Consider the following 24,759-nt stretch of genomic DNA (forward strand, 5'->3'; position numbering starts at 1 on the left):
ACAAAATTTTCAACGAAATTTATATTTGATAAATATATAAAATGTTGCAGTGAAAACTAAAAATAATTTCGTTTAAGTGCTGACTGTAAACGATTTGACTAGAGTAATGATCTCATCAGTTATATTACCAAGACGTGGTTGATGTAGATTATTCCCAATAATTCCAATATTCCCGATTCATTTATAAATTCTGACTAGGGGAAGGAAAGAGTAGGAAAGAGGAGCAGGAAGTAAGGACTCGTCCACACTAGCCGTTGTGTTCTGCGTCATTGACTGTGAGCTCAGTTGTCAAAATGGCTGTAATGAGCAACGCGTGGTGCTTGTGTTGGGTGTATTCCTACTAAAGAACAAGAGAAGGTTTCGTGTTCAGCCAATTGACATTATGTGAATAAGTACGGTCAGTTTTAAAGTACATTACTTGGTTTTTGAGTAAAGATGATATTCGTATTTTCCCTTACTTTAGAATGAATGATAAATCACCTACTTACCATCTTACTTTAAAGACATTTCAAAGAGTGACCCAAGGTTTCTTCATAGTGTAAGACTAGAGATATGTGTCCTGAGCGGCAAAGGTGGCCGTCTCAGTATGGGAAGCATTCCGACCTCAGATACAGCCGAACGCAGCCTGTCCCGTTCGGAACGTAACCTCAAAACGGCGAGTGTGGTCGTCTCAGTATGGGAAGCATTCCGACCTCAGATACAGCCGAACGCAGATAGTCCCGTTCGGAACGTAACCTCAAAACGGCGAGTGTGGTCGTCTCAGTATGGGAAGCATTCCGACCTCAGATACAGCCGAACGCAGCCTGTCCCGTTCAGAACTTAACCTCAAAACGGCGAGTGTGGTCGTCTCAGTATGGGAAGCATTCCGACCTCAGATACAGCCGAACGCAGCCTGTCCCGTTCGGAACTTAACCTCAAAACGGCGAGTGTGGTCGTCTCAGTATGGGAAGCATTCCGACCTCAGATGCAGCCGAACGCAGATAGTCCCGTTCGGAACTTAACCTCAAAACGGCGAGTGTGGTCGTCTCAGTATGGGAAGCATTCCGACCTCAGATACAGCCGAACGCAGCCTGTCCCGTTCGGAACCTAACCTCAAAACGGCGAGTGTGGTCGTCTCAGTATGGGAAGTTCAGATCACAGTATGGGAAGCATTCCGACCTCAGATACAGCCGAACGCAGATAGTCCCGTTCGGAACGCAACCTCATAACATTTTTACTTGGCTGTCCGAAAATTTCAAATTTATTTCCGATATAAGTGAACGACCTACGAGAAGGGGCTCCACATTACTGTCAATTGGTGTTCATCGATCGAACTTCTTCAATAAGACGTTCACTATTCAGGCATGTCGCCTCTGGAACTCTCTTCCTGATAATATCCGTATTATACAAGGTCGACCTCCTTTTGGGGCAAAGGTCAAGGACTTGTTGCTGGGCGGTCTGTAGGGGGTGACGGGTGGCGGTGCTCGTGGCGTGCTTGTCGTCAGGCGGTGTGTTTCAGAGAATGAATGTAGCAAAAACGATAAATTCTTAAAAAGTAAACTGTTAATTTAAGTCTTAATTTAACTTTGTTTGTAATGTTTCTACATATTTAGATGATAAATTTGATATTTAATTATTACATAGTATGTACCTATATATTTTGGTTAATTTTTAAGCATTTATTTTAATTTAAAATTCAATTAGTTATTAGTTAAGGTCAACATTAAATGTACATATACAGGGTGAGTTTTTTAAAGTGATCCAATAGCTATCTTTTTTAATTACACGACTTAGCACCACACTTTAAATTTGGAACTTGCTCAATTTTAAGTTTCACTCAGGGATACACTTTCAAATTTTTTGAAGATGGCCGCCATTTTCCAATATGGCGGTCAACTTTAAAATCTCTTATGGAACACCCTGTATTTTATGTTGTTTTTAGATTCTACTCAACAAAATAATACATTTTTGCTTTTGAGAGTTTTTCAATATCTCTAATGGTTCAGGAGCTACGTGGACTGGAAGTTTTCAAAATTTTTGCCAATATGGCGGCCAACTTTAAAATATTTGATGGAACACCCTGTATTTTATGTTGTTTTTATATTCTACACTACAAAATAAGACACTTTTGCATTTTAGAGTTTTTCTATATCTCTAATGGTTCAGGAGCTACGTGGACTGCAAGTTTTTATCATCAGTCCGAAAAAATCCGAAAACTTGCAGTCCACGTAGCTCCTGAACCATTAGAGATACAGAAAAACTCTAAAATGCAAAAATGTCTTATTTTGTAGTGTAGAATATAAAAACAACATAAAATACAGGGTGTTCCATCAAATATTTTAAAGTTGGCCGCCATATTGGCAAAAATTTTGAAAACTTCCAGTCCACGTAGCTCCTGGATCAGCTATTGGATCACTTTAAAAAACTCACCCTGTATATCTGTATATTATGTGAGGTTCAGTGGTAGAGAGGGCTAAATAGCCCTAACTCCGCCTTTTAAATAAAGGCATAATGTCATTTCATTTCATTTCATAACAGCGAGTGGTTTATAAAAAAGGTAGTGTTGGAGAAAAATTCGCACCGTTCGGTATTGCAAGACTTGCCCTGTTGTTTCGGATGCTTTATAAATATTACTATCCAAGTGCTATCATAATATCTATTTAAAAACGTTCGAATATATATTTTAGAACTGATAATTTGAACTGATAGTAGCGTACTTTTCTGTATTAAACAAGGTAGGGGTACCCCACGTAACAGGCTTCGCTGAAGTTGCTTAAAAAATTGAAATCTTTAGCTCATTTGATTTTCGAAATGTTTTGCGGACAAAGAAACAGACAGACAAACATACAGAAAAGAAATATTTACATCCCCAACTCTACTTTCCATTCTACAATGTTTTCCCCTTTTTACTCCACGAATAAAGTTATCGCAAGTTAAAATCTCATAATATGACTGTAGTCTGTTTATTTACAAACTTATTTATCCTGGTTACACATAACATCAATGTAAAAATGTTCGCTAACGGTCAGCCAAATACTATGAAGTGATGATATGCACCATCATCGAACTTAGGGTTGTCTATATTGAAATAAAGCGTCATGCAAACTTTCAAGTCTATAGACCAGTTCGTTTTCGAGTTATTGTGCGAACACACATACATAAATGATGTTCGAGCCCCTCGAGGGATACGCTTCGCTAACGCTTTACCAAATAACAGAACATTGTCAAAAGGAAATGAATAAGCCCTAGGTAGAATGTGCAAGAAATTCTCATCTGGAAATTTTTGTTTGCGACGTGCCTAATCTACTTTTTTAGAATAAATACAACAGTTTACTACAGCATGATCAGTTAAAGAGAGCCGCTGAATAGACAGACGGTGGTCGCACGCACGCACCCCCTCACACAAGCGCAGAGGATTGTTGCCAACCCAATACCTGCTGATTTCTGCCACCTATGAACACAATCACACAACATGAATGTTGTATTTCTTTAATACAAAAGTGGCAATCGTGTATTGCATTGGTCTATATAGGATAATACATAATTGAGTACTCTTTCTCTTGTAGTGGTGTTTATAATATGTATATATCATATAATGATAAAATTACAATTAAATTGGTATATATATACAAACAGAATATGTAATAACCATAAGTAAAAAATGTGATTAAATTTAATTTTTAAGGGTATAATACGCCAAACACTTACGCTGTCATTTGGTACGAGGCGCAGTTGTCTAATGTGCGCCGCCCCGTCACGAATGATTCCTTGACGTGACGTGCCTTGACGTGACTTTCCGCCACCGTGTAACAGGATCTAGATATTGAAACCGACATTATGACGTTCTGTGATGATCGCGGGCCAAGTTTTTCTTTATGTCAGCTGATGAACAGTTGTATCTACTATGTTTAAATTTTTATAATGTTCGTTTAGTGGTACAGATTAATTTAGCTCTTATTTGTTAAGATTATTTGTTATTAGAAGTATACACAGGGAACATTAGTCAGGTCGAACTTTATCAAAGAAGAAAACAAATATATTATTGTTTTTATCAAAGAAAATTTCTTTATCACAGTGCACTGAAACGGTAAAAGCTCTCATTTGTGTTCGGTAAAGTTCGGGAGAGATCGGGACGTCTTCGCGCTGGCCCGCCGACCCCTTCCCTTCCGCTTCCCTTCATTTCATTCTGAGTCTGATACTCTCGCGGTCCGTATCGCGTTTGACCTCTGTGCGAGCGTTGCACCAAAACCTGCGGAATTGTGCTCATTTCTGGAGGAATATTTTAACGTTCGAGCTGATTTTTTGGAAAGAAAACGTGCTTCCGAGGAGTACTAATCGACGACGGTGATATCAACGCGTTTCATGATTCCCTAGTCTACGAGTGTGGCGAAGTTTGGAAAGTGGAACACGGTATGATTCCTTTTTAGGTCGCAACGGATCGTTCTGGAGTCGTCCGAAGTGATTTGAATTGTGCAATTTGAGATTTCAGTGAGTGCTTTCTACCCGACCCGTGTTTTCAAGGAGCCTAAACTGTTGTAATTATTGCTTTGATGTCTTTCCTTTGTGTCGGTCGAGTTACTTATGTGCTGCGCTCTATGGAGAATCCGTGTATCTAGTTCCTTTACAAGATCTTATCTGTAGCTGTCTGTGAAAGTAGTGTGATAGGCCTACATATTTTGTGAATATTCTGGAAAGTGTGTTATTTAATAGAAAACGAAGCTATGGGAATTTAAAAGTATGCTTTCGTTGATTATGACAATGCATGATAATATGTATTCAATGTCTTAATAAGTTTTCACCAGTGTTTAGACAACTTATCGAGCAAGTGAAGTGTGTAACGTTCCGCTTTTTGCACTTATAATGTGGTGTTAGGTTTAATTCAATGTTTTCTACATTTTGAGTGATATTGGATTTACTGCACACGTTGATAGTGGATAATACGTTTCAGGTAAGTCGTCAAATTGTTCATAGCTAAACTTCTAATAACTGATTAAATTTTTAAATCAATTTTCTTTTTTATGTTGGGCGTAGATCAGTATTTTTACACATGCTAGCCAATTTTAAGGATTTCAAATGGGTTTGCAACTTTTCCTCCCAGATGTTCATGTTTAAAACACTTTAAAGTTAATACTGTTAATATTTTGTTAATCCATTAAATGTTTTAGTCTAGCGGGTCCTGATTCTAAATGAGTGGTATAGGCTATCTAATATTGCAATTGACGCAATTATACATGTTATTTCAGTGCAGTATAACAGTATACAATCAAATTAAATCCTACTTATACATGTATATGCTTTCATTTTGAATTTTAAGCCATGATTCACACTTCTAATCTTAGTCTATGTTTGCTGTAAGCTATGGTATTTATTGTCCATTTCAATCTCAATGTATTACCTGGAAATATGCAATACATTAGTATATAGCTAATTTGAAATAAATTCTCTTTAGTGTGAAAGCTTGCAACAAAATAATTTCTATTTGAAATCAGCTCATGTATTTTTAATCAATACACGAAAAATAATAATATTGTCTGTTTCTTTATGTACTAGTTAACAAAAATTATAACAGTATTAGATTGCAGGGAAACTTAATTTTCCTGCAGATCTTGGGCTGAACTAATTCTATTTATAATCAATTGTGTAACCTAAGAGTATTATTTAGGCACTTTTTCTAGATTTTATTCAGTGTTTAATTTAAATTTAATATTTATTAATGCTTTGGTACTCGACTATTAAACAGTAAACTTATGTTATTTCATAATACTGTTTGGTATTTACTTTAAGGTTGCTGTACCTAAAACAAACAAAAGCCGTTATTACGATACCTTTACTTTGAATGTTTTAAGTGAATTATTAATTAACTTATTAAATTATTATTATTTAGTTCATAAATGTATTTCAAGTTTGTGTATACTTAGCAATGGAATATTCATATTCAATTAGCCAAAGTATCATATATAGCCTACTATATACCACTAGTAGAATTTTTAATAATACTTTTATCACTAAAACGTTTCTTTAGAACACCACTAAAACACTATTTTGAATATCTTTAAGCAGTGAAGTGGAACGATAATGAGTTGGTTCGAATCAATCGGCCTACCGGAAGTGAGGTTTTTGTTTCTTCATTGCCCTCCAGATGTTTTAATATGATTCGTGTAACTTACCTTGTGTTGTACGTACCTTAACTTTAGTCATTTGCGATTATTTATATCTCTCTACAAATACTTAATTTGATGTGAACACGTTTTATAAAATTACTGTTTACTTACATCTTTATTACGGTATTTATAAATACCGTACTTTAATACAATATTGCAAAACAATGATCAATCTAGGATATTCCAGAAACATGTTGGAAGTCCAACATATAAACAAATAAGTAAATATATTTGTGTAGGCCTATGTAATAAATTTTTGTGCAAAAGGAGTTTTATGCATTAAATGTATCAAATTTCACATGCATTTAAATTTAGTTTGATCATGAGTTAAGTTCCACTATAATTAAAGTAGTAGAGTAACCGATTCTGAATCATATTTAATAATTACCTTTTTTATTGTTATGTTTTAATAAAAAATATAAACATATTTCACGTTGAGAGAAGCTATTAATTTGCAATACGAAAGAGTTTTTTTCTGTATGGTTTGTCAGACATATTACTGTAAAATTATATGATTATAGTGATTGGAATAGGCTTAGACAAAAAAAAAAAAAAACATTCTATCAAAAGTTCTTTAAGAAATCTAGGCTTGTTGTGAAATTTAATAATTTGTATACACTTTAATAGGGCAATATAAATCTTTTACTACTACGTAATAGAATGAGCATGATCGTTATTGTCATGAAGTCAAAATCGCATTTCATTAGCCTAATATACTCTAGTTGAGGATATATTGAATTTCTTTCATTTTGTAAAAATAAATGTTATCCATAGTTTTATAAGCTCACTTAGTTTATACCTCCATTATTACGAATCGGATATATGAACCAGAACAATCCATCTTAATTTCATTCTAATAGCCTATTAAAATTGCAATTAAAATAATTGAATTCAACGTCTAAATAGTAAAACAATTATTTACGTCTCTAATATTAAGTGTACAAATATGTCTCATTATAATAGCGGTTCACAGAACTACACGGATCTACTAAGTCTAAATATACATCTCTTAATATATGTCTCTCGAAATAGCAGGGTTATAGAATTGCGAAACTTAAGCTCATTACAGTACTGTAAAATTCATATGTATTAAGTTTCATATATACGTGGTTTTAAGTATCAGGGTTACAAAAGCAAAACTTCAGCTATACAATAAATCCTCCTCCAATCAGCAGCGTCACAGAATCATATATTTACTTTTTCAATATACTTCGTTTGAAGTAGCAGAGTCACAAAATTGCGGAACTTTATATATACAATGACCTAGGTTCTAATTAGCAGGGTCTCCAAATTGAGGAATTTAGATGCAATGAGATCGGCTCCAATTAGCAGCGCCTCAAAATTGCGAAACTTTAGATATACAATGAACAAGGTTCTAATTAGCAGGGTCGCAAAATTGAAGAATTTAGATGCAATGAGATCGGCTCCAATTAGCAGGGCAACATAATTGCAGAACTTAAAATATAAAATATACCCGGCTCCAAATAACAGGACCATATAATTAAATATGAAGTTTTCAATATACTTGGTTTCATGTGGCTGGGCCACAAAATCGCTGATCTTAAAACATGCAATGAATCCGGCTCTGTAGTAGCAGGATCACATAATTATTCAGGAAGTTTTCAGTATACTTGGTTCCATGTAGCAGGGCCTTAAACTCGCGGATCTTAAGATATGCAATGAATCAGGATCTATAGTAACAGGATCACATAATTATTCATGAAGTTTTCAATGTACTTGGTTTTATGTAGCAGGGCCTTAAACTCGCGGATCATAAGATATGCAATGAATCCGGATCTATAGTAACAGGATCACATAATTATTCATGAAATTTTCAATGTACTCGGTTTTATGTAGCAGGCCACAAAATCGCGGATTTTAAGATGTGCAAATGATCCAATAAGTAGCAGGATAATGATACTTGAAGTTTTCAATATACTTGGTTTCTTGTAGCAGGGCCACAAATCGCGGATCTTAAGACATGCAATGAATCCGGCTCTATAGTAGCAGGATCACATAATTATTCATGAAGTGTTCAATATATTATGAAGTGTGTGTTGGTTTCATGTAGCAGGGCCACAAAATCGTGTATCTTAAAATATGCGATGAAACCGAGTACATTGAAAATTTCATGAATACTTATGTGATCCTGTTACTATAGATCCGGATTAATTGCAAATCTTATGATCCGCGAGTGTAAGGCCCTGCTCACAGTATATGGTCACAATAGTATATGGAAGTAGTATCATATCTCCAATATGCCTGGCTCGAAATATCGGGGTAACGACGAAACAGCTGACATTTAGAACTTTAATGTACCAAGCTGCAAATATAAGGAATTTGCGGAGCTTTAGATTTTGAGTTCATGCAAATAAAAAGCTCACATAACTTAGTGTGGTCTCCAATTTACCTAAGTCGGAATATTTGGATCGTATAGCTTTCAATTAGCATGATCATTTAATGTTCTTTGCAGTTCAAATTATGATTACTTCAAGTTGAACTGTTCTGTAGAGTTGTTATCTGAATGTGGACCAGCGATGGGACACAGTGGGCCGAGTCTCGAGCCCGGTCCCGTTAGCCACAGGAAGGGAAGGCAGCGAGCGGGTGATGTCGCAACACGGCCGCCGCGCGTTGGTCCGACTCCACTCGACTTTCTTTTCCCAGCCGAGAAAGCAGGCCACTGCCACGTCGTCGCCGTCGCCGACTCTCCATTTTACCGCCCGTCGGTGACACGAGCCCGGTTCATTCCGATGTTCCTCCTGTCATGTAATCATTGTCAGCTTCGGCCATGTACGTTACGGCTGTTTTAGCCTTGTTCAATCCCCCATTCCTTTAGTAAGATTTGTGTTATTGTCATTATTTATATAAGAGTACGGGCATAGTGAGTAGGCCTATTCCGTTCTAGTCATGTTGAATAAATTCCTAATGTATTTTTGTCACATGATTACAAGTTGATTTTTCCCGTGTACAAATTTCAACAAGAGTTCCAAATCTTGATCTCCAATTTTGTTGTACTGATCGAGATAGACTCTCTACAATACTGCTGCTAATACGGCTTTCACAATTAATGTTGTTTCTTAGAAACAAAATAACTGCACAGAAGAGATTTTTTTTAAATGTATTGTAATATTTTAATCTATTAAAACTTAGTCTATTGGAGAATGAGCATATTTAAGAATTCATAACCTGAGGAGCAATTTTGTCTGAGCTAAGTGCTATTTGAGCAGTTAAACGGTTGTGAAATAAAATACATAATATTAATAAGTGAAGTATAACATTACAGTATCCTGTGCTTATAATCAAAGCTTACTCGGTATACGATTTCTTCAAAAATTGAGCAATTAATTAAGGCTTTTTTATGGTGGCAATTTAAAAAATTTTTCTCTTTGAACGGGATAAAAATTTCAATAAATTTCACTCATCATTATCATTTTATCGTGATAACATCTCACTTCCCAATAAAAATGTTGTTTTAAATGTGTATCTGACTTATTGTCGTTGGTAATTGGAAATACCATCAGATAGACTAATCTAACACCAACGTGTTGCGGAAGATTTTAAATAGAGCTAACTGTAACACACGTGTTATCAACATGGTCAATCGAAATCAACCTTCCATCATGAATCATCTCCAGAAACTTTGCAGAGTTCTTTTCCTGTAATAATTAATAATGTTTCCTCTAATAGTAAAACGTTGCTTAACCCTAACATAAAACTGCCATTCATGTAGCTTACTCTGTGTATTACATAAACTATTCTTTACTAGTCTATTACTAGCAATATATGGGAATACATACGGTTGAATTGGTTTTACAAAGCATCTATTTTTTTCTGGAACAGATACTACCTAAAATAACAATATAATCCTTAAAAGTATTTATTTGTTTATTCACACAAAACTAATTTAAATATAAAATGTTTTGCCAATAAAAAATGATTTTAAAATCGGGTAAATTTAATGATTGCAGCATTGATCCAGTAGATATCTAACGCAGTGAAAAAATGACAAGTATGATATTTTATACATACTCCCTCAATACTTGTATGACTCACGAGAGAGAAGGAGGGTGCGGGCTAATTTTACAGATTTCCCCCCTCTCCCCCAGTGCCGCCACCCTCGCCTCCCATTGCCATTGCCTTTATTACTTGGCAAACTAAACTTGCACCAAGCGAACCACTTGCTGGTGTTACATTCCCTTTGTGACGCGTTCACATGCTGCAGTTCAATTTTATAACGGGATTCCAGATTACTTGGCAAACTGAACTTGCACCAAGCGAACCACTTGCTGGTGTTACATTCCCTTTGTGACGCGTTCACATGCTGCAGTTCAATTTTATAACGGGATTCCAGATTACTTGGCAAACTGAACTTGCACCAAGCGAACCACTTGCTGGTGTTACATTCCCTTTGTGACGCGTTCACATGCTGCAGTTCAATTTTATAACGGGATTCCAGATTACTTGGCAAACTGAACTTGCACCAAGCGAACCACTTGCTGGTGTTACATTCCCTTTGTGACGCGTCCACATGCTGCAGTTCAATTTTATAACGGGATTCCAGATTACTTGGCAAACTAAACTTGCACCAAGCGAACCACTTGCTGGTGTTACATTCCCTTTGTGACGCGTTCACATGCTGCAGTTCAATTTTATAACGGGATTCCAGATTATTTGGCAAACTAAACTTGCACCAAGCGAACCACTTGCTGGTGGTACATTCCCTTTGTGACGCGTCCACATGCTGCAGTTTAATTTTATAACGGGATTCCAGATTACTTGGCAAACTAAACTTGCACCAAACGAACCACTTGCTGGTGTTACATTCCTTTTGTGACGCGTCCACATGCTGCAGTTTAATTTTATAACGGGATTCCAGACAGGTGTTGGCATTAAATTTATTTCCATTCTGGATTAGCTTGATTCAAAGAATCTGCTAATGTAATGTGCGGGTTGAATCGCAAGTCGCCTATCTCAATTACCAATGATGGCTATAAAATGTCTACCGTTACACTTAGGCCTACCACACACGGGTCGACCGGTTTGCGACTATAGTTTTCAAATCGGTTGCAGACGCAACTGTTTGTTGACCTTGGACGTGTGCTGGAGTGGGGATCAACACACGGGCTGACTAAACTGCAACCAGTTTGAAATCAGTTGCCGACTGGTCGCATGCGACCGTATTTTCTTGTCACCAAACAGTTTGCGTTGCATAGTTTCACGTGTTTGTGAGTGCAAGATGGGTGATCAAGAGTTGAATTTAAAACTTGTAGCAGAGGTCGAAAAAGTACGAAGTGTTGTATAATTACAAATTACCAGGATATTCTAGAAAGGATATAAATGACAAGGCTTGGCACGAGATTGGAGTAGCATATGAACATGACAGGTAATTGATAGCAGATATGTGCAGGGTGTCCCGTTGTGAAGGTATTGCTAGCCAAACGATATGGTTTTTCAGTCAAAATAAGCAAAAATGTTTAGTGTTGATATCTCAAGACCTATCGTTATCATCGATAATTTGACAGTTTAAAACCGTTTAAAAATTAGAATTTTTTCATGACCACCATACTTTGTCTGTACTATAGTATATGTGAGAAACTAAAATTCATGCGGTTGATAATACAGTCTTGAGAAAATAAAACATTTTTTACCGTTTCATAATGGCGGTAATGTAAAATATTTTACCCATTTAAAAATATCATGGATTTTGGCCCTTCTGTATTATAATTTTAAATTAAAAGAAATTAATAATAAGTCAGTTACAAAATATAGTTATAATTTAATGTACAAAGTTTTATTGAAGTATGTTTTGACAGTTTACTTGAGTCCTTATAGGCTTGCAAAACCGACATCTTGCAATCAATGATGTTTCACTTGGAAGAATGATTTATTCTATAGCTTTTTCCCACTGCCAGGGCAGAGATGCTTGAGGAGAAAATGAAAGTAACTTGCCAAATATTGTCTCACAGTAACTGCCGAAGAGCGTTCAGTGAATTGGATGCTGTCTTGGGCATGGTCCTTCAGCTATTTCCACTGTAGCCGGCGTATAGTCGATACCTTCTCTTTTACGTACGTAATTGTGTAGGATACAAGCGGCTTTTACGATGTCGATTACTGTTTCTGCATTGCGACATCTTATGGGACCATTTAACACTGCAAACTTTTCAGTAGCCATATCAAACGTGCATTCAATAGATTTTCTTCCTCGGCTAATCTGTAGTTTAAATATTCTTTTTTACATCATTGAGTGATTTTCCATTGTATGGTCTCATTACATTGCGTGCTAGTGGAAACGCTTCATCTGCCAAGAAGTAGTAAGGGAATGGTCTTTGTATGTCGTCGTATCGCAATGGGGGTGGGTGGCGGAGTTTGAAAAGCACCGCATGGTTGAGCCAGTATCGCATGGCACTGACCTTGTAAACACCTCCATCGTTATTTCGTCCAGCATATCCTGGTTCTATCATAGTGAAAGCACCATCAGCATCACAGCATCCGAGTAAGATTATTGAATTGAAACTTTTATAGTTAAAATTTTCTGAACCAGTATTTGGATATTTCTCAATGCGGATATGCTTTCCGTCTAACGCCCCAAAGGCAATTTTGGTAAGTTCCACAATGTCTCAAAACGCAATTACTTTCCATTGGTCACCTATTGGTACCGGCATGTAAGTTGCTTGCAATGCATTCCAAATGAATTTTCGTGGTTTCTTTAATAATGACTCCAACTGTACTCTCGCCTCTTGAAAAAAATAAAAGAGAGAGCGACAAATGATCATCCTGTAGCCAAATACCTGTAACAAACGCTTGAATGTAACAAGCATAATTACTGACGGGTTTTCATAAATTATATATAAAATACTTAGTGTACTTATCACACGTACAATATTGTGCATTTCTACTTTATACTACAACTTACATCGGCCAACCGATTCAAGTTTTGCTATCCCTTTTTTCTTTTCAGTGCGGAATGCAAAGACAAGTGGCGTAATCTCCGGACAGTATTCATGCGAAAAATCAAACCTTCACCTTCGGGATCTGGCGCTAAGAGAAGGCCTACTACCTGGCAGAGGCCATGCAGTTTTGTTTGCCGTTTGTAAGAACATCAGCTCCTCCTTCTACAGGAAATTTACCAGGAGGTTCCTAACTGTAGCGACGTAAATACCGACGAAACTTTATTGGAATCACAAATATTGGATGATAATTCCAGATGATCCTTCAATTGAATCACCGCAATCGCCGTCAATAGTACAGGATAATACTTCCCGGTCATCCCCAATCATACCAATACAACCTCATACCAGCTCACAGCCATCGTCCATTCCGAATGAAGGTAAAAAACGCCTAACGCAGAAGAAAAAAGCCGCCGTCGAAGCAGATCAATGTTTTGCTGCATATTTTAAGGCAAAAACAGCACGACTTGACTTGAAAATAGTACTACCGCAAACGATAGTAACAAGAAAGAAGCTTTGAAAATGTTCCTTCTTAGCTTGATACCAGAGTTGGAAGAACTCAGTGATTCACAAATCAAACAATTTAAACGCAAAGTTTTTACTCTTATTGATGAAATATCAGGCACATCAGATGTCACACCAGCGTCGCCACATTCCAGCCATTTCACTAATCTCTCACCAGTCAGGCAGCAATATTAGTGCGCCGCCAACATCCGCTGGTAATTACTACACACAATTTACGCAGGACATTGACGCCAACCAGTTCTATGTGCAAAATCTGGAATAATTACTTGATATCTAATTTTGTATTTTGACAATAATACATACCTTAGAGTTATGAGTATTCTTTCTTCAGCAGTCACAAATTCCCTCATATTTGTGTCAACCTTATGTATAAATGGAGCAACAGCGTCACCAATTCCACATATGACTCTTTGGACATTCTGTAGAAAGCTATAAACTTTCTGTCTGTCTCTTTTTAATTGTTCAGCTGCTACGAATAGTCTGCACCTTACATTTTTCTCTATGTATGGGTGACACCAATATTTTCTGCGCATTCTTCGTGTCTACGACGTAGAAAACATGCAATTATGTCTTCCTCATCCTCACTAGTACTTGACATGATCGATAAAGTTACACTCCGACAAGTAACTATTCAATTATTGATAAATTTATCAAGTAAAAAATGTGAATGTAAACATTACTATACCACTATACGCATGTTCGCACAGAGATCGCCAACTGATCCACACCCAGTCGCGTCGTGTGTGGAGTCAGGTTTTATTTTGGTTGCAAACTCGTTGCGTTTGAAACTAGTTCTAAACTCTGGTTGCAAACGGGTCGACCGTGTGTGTGGTAGGCCTTAGTCAAAACCATGGTACTTCCCGGATGTGCAGGTTAGTACAATTCATTTATAAAGTTCAATACTGTAATATTTTCAATGTCGAATTCTTTGATATCTTTGATAGCACACACGACTGGGATAAAATAAAAGGATTAAGTATTAAGTTTTCACTAATTCATACTCTAAATGCCGAAATTGCGTTGGTCAACTCAACGATACAAAATTATTCAAGTAAAAAAATGTTTATAATATTTATTGATTTGTTTATCTATTCTGTGCAATACGCTATTTCTTTATAGACTGTAAAGATGGCGTAGTAATGTAGAAACCTGTGTCCAATGTAATAATGTTTTTAAAAGAAGAAGATTTGTTTTGCTTACTAATAACAGTTAATATGGTGTACACCATTAGCTCCACTGGACCAATTAGCTAGCCTATTAGTTATAACTAACTAGGTGTCCTACCCACCACGTTACAGGCTTCGCTGGAACTGCATGCAAGATTTGAAATATATATCTGATTTCATCCTCGAGATGTCTTGCGGACAGGTAAATAGACGTCATGGAACAGGAATGTCTACGTCCGCCCGACAGACAATAGAGGAGTTGTGTCAGACCACTGATTGATAGGCAGGCTTCTGCGACGCTCAGCCAAATTCCAAGGTTAGACATGCACCATCAGTAGACCTCATTCTATGTATAAATGCAGTGTCATATACTATTCGAAGTCTGCAGATAATCTTTCTCGAGATATCTTGCCACAATATACATTCTCATTTTGTTCATTAAGTGAATTAAGTTTCCTAGCAGTGTTTAAATAATAATAGTTCCGGTGAGATTGGTAGGGTTCTAAAACACAAGAGTGCGCTGAAATCAAATTTTGTCTCATACTTTAACATTGTCTTATCACTATAATGTTTTCTTTCCTTATGAATAAACTACATGTTATGTGTTAATATGTCACATGTTAAAACCTCATATAATTGTACTGAGCTTGTTTAGACATTTATGTATTTTTTTTCTCGCTGCCACCATTGCTACTCAAAAGGCCAACATTTCAAGTCTATCAGTCAGTTTGCTTTCGAAATGTCTTGCAGACAGGCAGACAAAAAGAGACAGACAGAAATAAAATTTCTCCAGTCCCACGAGTGATTAGCTTCGCTTACGCTCAGCTAATGATAAACATTCACAGTATACTTTCTAAATGTAAAGGTTATCACCATATAGACCCAGTGATATTGTACCTGGTAGGTTTATTTAGATTGAATAAATGCAAAAATCTTTTTCTAATATACCGAAGTCCATTATGTCAGAATATCAGACGGTTTAAATAATGGGGTTGTAATGTATAAATATTGAAAATATATTATGAAAAATATAAAAAGAATTTGTAATACTACATTTATACCCACAGCGACTTTTTTACATTTTCTCAGTAAAACAATCATACAATGAAATAAATTAAATATGGAGAACCATAAGAATGGCATACCGGTACTATTAAAATAATAGCAACCAGTACAACATAGGCATTCATATTAAATATGCCATTTAATTCATGATGTTTGTTTATCAATGAATTCAGAATAAAAAATAATTTTGTAACTAGAGTTACGTTGGAAACGTTTTCACACCGATCTCTGACGTATTTTAGTTGTGTGCATCTACTAAATTGTGTAATTTCGTATATCGCAGCGGTAACATTGAATATTCCTATAGAAAAACTGTCAACGCAATCAAACTTATAGTTTTTCAAAGCAACTAACTAACCCTGCACCGTGTCAAATCAATAAGTCCATTCCAATTATTGTTGTCAGATACGCTTTCATTGACATTGTATTCATTTCCATTGCTCTAGAGGAGTTACACTCGAAGGTTGCGAGCACACAGAAGTTTCAATGGAACACTGTGCAATTATTGTCAGGTATTCATTTCCATTGCTCTAAAGGAGTTACACTCGAGGGTTTCGAGAACACAGAAGTTTCACTGGAACACTGTGCAATTATTGTCAGGTATTCATTTCCATTGCTCTAGGGGAGTTACACTCGAGGGTTTCGAGCACACAGAAGTTTCACTGGAACACTGTGCAATTATTGTCAGGTATTCATTTCCATTGCTCTAGAGGAGTTACACTCGAGGGTTTCGAGCACACAGAAGTTTCACTGGAACACTGTGCAACTATTGTCGGGACATAGCGAACCATCCGAGTCATTTTAACTTGTCGGGTTTTGGTACAATTATTTTGTTATTATTATTTAATTCTCTATTTAGGCTACTTATCCTGTATTCTCTGTTGTATGTAAATTGGCGTTTGTCGTTAGAATAATAATCAATAAGTGTAGTCAATTAAGTATAGCAAAAAGGTTTTTTGTAGTGAAAATTAAATTTTTGACTCGTTTACTCCCTTTAAAACAATATTTTGTTCGGTCACCCTGCTTTGAACAACACATATCATTAGAGCAGGCTTGGATCAGAGATCGGAGCAGTTTGATTAGTGAGAGCTAGTGGTGAGCGTATAATTGTTTCAAATTCTGTTGTGTATAGAAGTATAGATATCGCAGTACTAAATCACGAATCGTACATATTGGATAAAAGGAACGAATGAATTTTGATACTTGTAAATATATTGCTTTGAACACTGATAACTCAAAAAAAGTCTCCACCATTCCAAACGAAAGCTATACACAGTTAAAACAATCAGAGAACTAAAATTATACTGTAACTGAGTTTTGATTTGTTGCAAACTACTATATTCTATTATTTAAAAAATCATTCATATCACGATCTTAAAATAAGATGATTTAAAAAAAGTGTTGAATATATTGTAGGTCTACCCTATTAAAAAAATTGTTATCTTAATATTTAATTTGCTATTTAACATTGTCAATAATACTGGCGCAGAGACGTATAAAAAGTACCCTCGGTAGTGGTACTCAGCCTGCAATAAGTCTTTTAATGTTACCACGCGCTCACCATCTTTTAGGCTACATCAAAGCCTGAGCGATCTTTACACGATAATGTGAATACTGTAACCACAGTTGTCGATACGACCTGCGTGGGCTGATGATGTTTTAGGTTACATTAAAGCCTGAGCGATCTTTACACGATAATGTGAACAATCTCCCTCTTCCTACACTCTTGTGTAACCACAGTTGTCGATACGGCCTGCGTGGGCTGATGATGTTTTAGGTTACATCAAAGCCTGAGCGATCTTTACACGATAATGTGAACACTCTTCCTCTTCCTACACTCCTGTGTAACCACAGTTGTCGATACGGCCTGCGTGGGCTGATGATGTTTTAGGTTACATTAAAGCCTGAGCGATCTTTACACGATAATGTGAACAATCTCCCTCTTCCTACACTCTTGTGTAACCACAGTTGACGATACGACCTGCGTGGGCTGGCCAATATATTAGGCTACATCAAAGCCTGAGCGATCTTTATACGATAATGTGAACACTCTTCCTCTTCCTACACTCCTGTGTAACCACAGTTGTCGATACGACCTGCGTGGGCTGATGATGTTTTAGGTTACATTAAAGCCTGAGCGATCTTTATACGATTATGTGAACACTCTTCCTCTTCCTACACTCCTGTGTAACCACAGTTGTCGATACGGCCTGCGTGGGCTGACCATATATTTAGGCTACATCAAAGCCTGATCTTTGTTAAACATCTTCCTCCTCCTACATTACTGGTATGATGATGTTGGTATTGATGTTAATGGTCGTATAATAATTGAGGTACCGATCTTTTAAAGTGTTCTATTTTAGCATGGGGGTCTGTACCTTAGTGCGCAAGGTACCTATATTTGATCGCCATGTTTGAGTTAATTTAATAAATAGTAGAATTTAAGTTTTTTATACGTTAAATGTATTATATGTTTTTAATATTAATTAGCGCTAATTATTATAAGAGGTTGAATGTAATGAATCTGCCCAAAGGTTTGGTCTTTTTAGTTTTGTATAAGTATGCCTACAGAAATTTGAAGGTGTTCTCTTGGATATTCAGAAACAGCGAAACAAACATTAGCAGGTGCCAGCGCAATTAGCGCACTGTTAGTACAGCAGACAGCACCTTGTGGCGGCCCCTAGGTGCACGAAGGTCGGGCCCGGCGCGGCGGGCGATCCGATCCGATGGTCTTGTCCCATTTATTCGTTCTCCCCCCGGCTCCCCCTCCCCCACACCCCACACAACACAGTGATGCCAGTGGATCGAGGCCGCTTTTGTATATTGTTTTCGTTCTGGCGATTATTTGTGGATAGGATCTATTGGAATCGTAGGACTTCATAAACACTGATGTCTTGGCAAGACTCCCACCTGTCCTACAATTCGTGTTCTTATTATGTCATACATCCTATTTTAGAACAACGACTCTTGCTTTTTCATATAGTGGAATAATCTTCATTTAATTAGGCTATAGAAGTATTTTGGAAATTTTATGTTGGCATAATAATTGATGTTTTTACAATAAAACTTGTTTTGTTAAAAACATAAAAGCTATTTACTTTAACAAACGTTATGTTTGTACAATATTTGTCAAATTAAGTAAAATATGTTTTGTGTCAGGCATAACCTATGAAATCGGTCATTGATTGCAAAATAATAAAAGTATAAAATACACGCTAAATGACAAAACTATAAAACAATTCTGTGTTTATAATAAATATTGTTTATTGACGTACCATGCGAAAGCAATTTAACACATTGACCGTTGTCGACGGAACTGTTACTATCCTCGTCGTCCTAAAGGCGGCACATGGATCGTGTCGCAGTGATGGTGTTAACTACATGTAACATATTTAAATACATATCATAGTTTAACAGCATATAATATAGCTAGAGATGTACCGTATCATACTTTAACAGCATTTAATATAATTAGAGATGTTTCGTAGTTAGTAATGCTTATTTCAATGCATAATACATATTTTGTTTTCCATTTTGTATTTTTATGATTATCGAGAAGAATTACATCAAACATTTTAGAAATGGGACAATCTTTTGAAATCAATCATAATAAATACAGTATTTTTCTTAACTAGCCTAAATTATTATGTGATGTTGCTCATCCATAATTTTGCATCGACGTCTTTTTATTTTTATTTTAAAGATTTTGGACATTTGAACATTTTGCAAGATCTTGATGTTCTCATAGATTGGCTTTCTCTGAACACGTTGACCGTGGTGTTTAGGAAGCTAGGAAGATCTTAAACCTTTAAAACAAAGTTCCTTGTATAGAGCTTTACAAATTCTTGGTCCGAAGCGATCTGAAATATGTCGCCGTAGTGTGGAATAGGAACGAGGTTACCCAGATGTTCTCTGCAATCGAGGCTGTACAGAGAAAATTCCTTCAGTGAATGGCCTGCAAGTTGTCTGAGATGGTTATAGCAATGTACGGAATGGGATTCCTGCTCGTTCAGCTCATAGTGCAATCACTGTGGTACTCGTACAGACTTCTTTCTCTATAGTGGTTACATGTCAGGGGGAAATGTTACATAAAAGAAAGAGTAGCTGTGGTATTTCGTATAAGTCACCCAATTGTTACTCCTTATTTTGGAGAATGGATTAAATAATTAGATTTATTGGCACCGAATCACTTTGAAGCGGCCCATACACTAGACGTGCATTGCACGCCGTGCAGTTTTTTATACTGGCACGCCGTGCTTGGCATGGCACTTTGTGCCCCACACACTGACAGTTTAGTCAGTCCCGTGACGTGCTAGAAGTTGGTTGTGGTACTGTGATATTGTGTAGTATTGTCGTGCTACATAATGCATACATGCACATAATCAACTGTACAATCAGGCACCACAGTTTTTGCACAGTTCCGCAAGGTCTAAATACACATTTTGTTTTAGACTTTTATTTGAGTACTCTTTACACTTCACTCGCCACAAACAATGGTGATTTCTGTACGAATCTATAAATAATGGTAATAAATTAGGAGAGAGAAAAATTTGTGTGTCAGCAGTTGACATGGTAAAAATATAGGAGAGTATTTGCCGCGAGAGAACGAAAAATAACCTCAAAAGACTCTCCACTCTCAGCACGTGGCGCGGGACTGGTCCACACACTTGCAGGATGGCACGGCGGTAGGTGGCACGGCACGCCGAAAATCAAACCGACCTTGATTGCCATCGTGCCATGCAATGCACGGCGTGCTTAGCACGGAAACCTCCACACACTGGCACGTTTCTCCCAATTTTGGCACGTCGTGCTTGCACGGCGTGCATTGCACGTCTAGTGTATGGGCCGCTTTAAACATTTTAAAAAGCAACTATGGTAAGTTTGTACGTAGCATGAATGCCTGTGACTCTCACTCAGTTTGGAAAGTGGTGCATGCTGGGGTCGATACTCCCAAGCAATATAACGGATTATTCGGTGAGAGTGATTAAAACATCTCAAGAGTTATTAAAAACTGAAATAGTTCAAAACACCAATTTTAATAGCGCCATGACAGACAGTTTGCAACTGCAATATGACCCACATTATGAAATCAAGGTTGTTTTATTTATAGACTTTTAGTTTCGTGTACTTTAAACCTAACTTCACACTTGTAATTTTTCATGCTGCTATGTCCGATTATGTTTTATAAATGCTTCACTTTTTACTCTCAAACTATCTTGTTTACATATTATACTCTATCACCTTTCTGAAACTACTACTGTACCGTAGTCAGAAGACATGCCCAGGGGAGACGGTGAGGTCCATACGACCCGGTAAAGTTTAGACTATACTACTCTCAAGTAGGAATTGCGGCTGAATCACACACACACGCACGCACACATGCTAGGGATAGGACCGGACGTACTTCTGCCCTGTTCAACTTGTCCAGTCAAAGTCAAACCTTTTATTACCGTTGACAATAATACAATTATGTGTCAAAAGTCGTACCGAATAAATCTAAAATTTTTACATTCGTTCACAATACCACATTCATATATACAATCTTTACATTCATGCATACCACTCACTCGCCAATTCTCTCCACTGCCAACGCCAGTGTCAGTCTTCTAGTTTGGAGGTCTCCCAACTATAATTAAAAAACTCGTCGACGCTATAGAATGCTTGAATGTGTGAATCAAACATAGATACAAAACGTTGTTGCGAGAAAAGTCATAAGAAACAACGTAAAATACACAGAAATTACCTCTTCGGAATGAAATAACCACAACAGTCACGTGTCTGTGAGAGTAGGATTAACAGTAAGGATAGAAATCGGAAGGTAGCCGAGCACCGGGCTGACCTTTCAGCCGCACTCAGTGGGACAAGTCATATTGACTATAAACTTAGCAGAAAAACTACCGGTAACCAACCCTCTACAATGGAGTTTATACCTCGTCAGGAGAAACGGCAGTAGGATGATTCATCTTTATTCGAATTAGAGCTTATAATGGTGAAGACAGCACGTGTTACTCCTACTGGGTGTTAATGAGACTGTTATACAGTAAAACAAATGCTGATTTCGCGGTATGCATGCATGTTGTTATACACCGTATTCATGGATCAACGGAATTTATACATTAAATGGCTGAAATTGAAATACAATATAATTAAATTGAAAATTCATACAAACAATTATGTTGATGCAGTTAATGGGGGGGAGCCCTACTTCACTGTCGAGGTCGTGCGAGAGACCATAGCTCATTGGAACTCCCGTTCTAAATATTGAGAAATCATTGCTGTAGAATTTTCAGTTTAAAAGCGTTAAAGTTACAAAACTAGGCCGCATAGTAGAAAGCATGTAGGAAAGTGGCTGTTTTAAAACACCATGAAATACACAGTAAATCTACATTAAGAGTAATGGTTCTGAAAACAACTGTAATGGATCAGCTTTAAGAGCTTGTGGTGCAGCCGCAAATCAGGTTGTAAAAGAATGGAACGCTTTCTTTAAACTTTGATCCCCGTGTCTAAGCTGCCTTCTTTAAAATAAAGAATTATTTCACATTCCATTACCATCCTAACATCTTATCTTTAATATACGCTTTTTAAACAAACTAGTTTTCCCTAAGTCAACATACGTCTTTTAGAAAAGGACAGAATAATGAGCTTGCGGGACAGGTAAAGGAGTGAAATTATATTTAACCTAAAGTGAACCTGTATATTGTATTTTGTATTGTATATTGATTGATAAATGTATAATTTAGATAAGGTGATACTCACGGTGTTATACCGCACAGCAATATCGAGTGTGAAATGTTACCTTTTTTGCGAACTGTGAGTATCCATGGTAACTTATAGACCGTACATGGCATAATCTCGGTGAATAATGGTAAGACAAATGCAGACCAATTTTTAGTTTTAGTACTTGTGCAGAGTTATACAATTGTCAAAATTATTTCCAGATAAAATTTTGTTTGCTGCCAGCAAACGTTTTTTATGTTACTTTAATTATTGAAATATTAATGCAAACCAAGAAAAACATTCTTTGTGATTGTTTGTATAAGATTAGAAAGCATTCCAGTTCCCGAAAGATCTGACGCTAACACCTCCGGCTGTCAGTGAAGGGGGCCACAACACATTCAGCGCATCCCGCACTGTGTCAAACGAAAAACATCACTGGAGATAGTGCCAACGTAACAAATACAAATTTGATCGAAAATGCCTCAGAAGGCTATCAAATATTACAAACTCATTTACATAAATGGATTTCCATATACAAAGTTGGGATTTTACCAATTTTAATTCAAAAACAAATTTAGTTTGTGATGTATGGGCCCCAACTATTATTCTAAACTTGTGTACATTATTAGCCATTATTTAGCTAAGAATTTCATTTACGTGACTTCCAGAAAGTAAAATTATTGTTTTGATAGTCGCCAATAAGTATCACGATTGTTTCAAATTACGTTTATAATTTGACTTTAACCAACTTGCTGTCTAGATTTTTAAAAGTAAGATGCTACGTTTCCTTTATTTTATGCGTATAAATAGAATTATGGCGTTGTGTTCGTACTGTTTTTAATATAACTATTAATAATAACCAGGCAACTCCACACACAGATCCTCACCGTGAAATACTAGTTAGGACTAGTCCACGCCTGTTCGACTAGGCGTGTCACATTCCGAATATTAGTACACACACGTGATTATACAGGCTCAACTTGCACTTGTAACACAGTTATAAAAGGTGACTGTACAGAGTGTGTAACTGTATGTGTAAACAGTGTCATGGATTTTGTGTCATGTGCGGTGCATCGTTAGATTGATCAGCGCGCAGCAAACAAGTGAAACATTCATCTCTGGTAAATCATGATAAAAACTGAGGTTTTTATGGAATCAAAACTTCTCTCAACATACAGAATATACATTTACTTGAAGCACGTTGTTTCTTTTATACTTTTATTGTCACTTTGAAAAGTACGTCCCAATACTATTTCAAGCCTATACATCAGTACGTAGGACTTGGGAACCACAAATAGCTCCCCCGTGCCGAAATTCTGAGTCAGACGACCGCCAGGCCGGTTCACTGTTAAATCAATAAGCTCCTCCTACTACCGTTTGTGAGTGAATCCCAATTTCCCTTTGTGTTCTGATTCACGTTTACGCCTCCTTAGAAGATTAAGCATTGTGAACTTTTCTCAGAAATGTAGCTGTTCGTGCTGGTCGGACAAGAATAAAATTCCGATGGTTTAATTGATCATTGGAAATATATAAGTCAAGTATATTAAGCGTACAGAAGAAATATATTGTGTATGTGTTAGTAGCTTTCTGAGTTGTGTAACCACTCAACGTTTCGGCCTGTACTGAAAACTTTTTACGTCACTGAAAAGATAAAGAAAATTAATACATACATACCACGGTATATTACCACGGCAATATTGTAAAATTGACTCAATTTATGACGTATTAATCTTTTTTCGTAGCTTGTAAAAAACTGCTGGTTACGTAAAAATAAAGTTAGAATTATAAAACCAACCAATGGAAGCAATTTTCTGACTTCTCAAATACGAGTCCTGAAGTTCTCGACGGCAGGGAGGCGAGATATATGACGCTCGGTGCTGGCTGTTGAACTCACTACATGTGCAAGGTAAACCGCTCGGCTCGGCTCGACCTTCTGGCCCGGGCCTGGAAGTGGAAGGGGGGCAGCGGTCGTGGTCGCGATAAAAAACACGACGTCACTCGCCCTCTCGCTCTCCCGCTCGTCTAGGAATGTGGCATGGTGTCGTAGTGTCGGGTATCCGCCCATGTTGAGGTGGTTTTGGCATGAGCCTTCCTCTTGTAGCTTGGATTTTACAAGGGAATATACATCGTCTAGCATTTTGCGGCAAATGCTTGATGTAGTTGTGTAGAACTTCTACCTTAGTAATTTCTTTTCAATTA

The 24,759-nt window shown here is 36.9% G+C and overlaps 1 protein-coding gene across 1 annotated transcript in view; it reads left to right on the forward strand.

Moving 5' to 3' along the window:
* The first annotated feature begins 4,169 nt into the window (after positions 1 to 4,169).
* LOC124362540 overlaps positions 4,170 to 24,759 on the forward strand; it is a 412,553-nt gene continuing 391,963 nt past the window's right edge. Inside the window, exon 1 of the mRNA XM_046817139.1 lies at positions 4,170 to 4,927. The gene's annotated coding sequence lies outside the window, so the exon portion shown is untranslated. The remainder of the gene's footprint in view (positions 4,928 to 24,759) is intronic.

Source organism: Homalodisca vitripennis, chromosome 5, assembly GCF_021130785.1.
Source record: "Homalodisca vitripennis isolate AUS2020 chromosome 5, UT_GWSS_2.1, whole genome shotgun sequence".
Lineage (NCBI taxonomy): Eukaryota > Metazoa > Arthropoda > Insecta > Hemiptera > Cicadellidae > Homalodisca > Homalodisca vitripennis.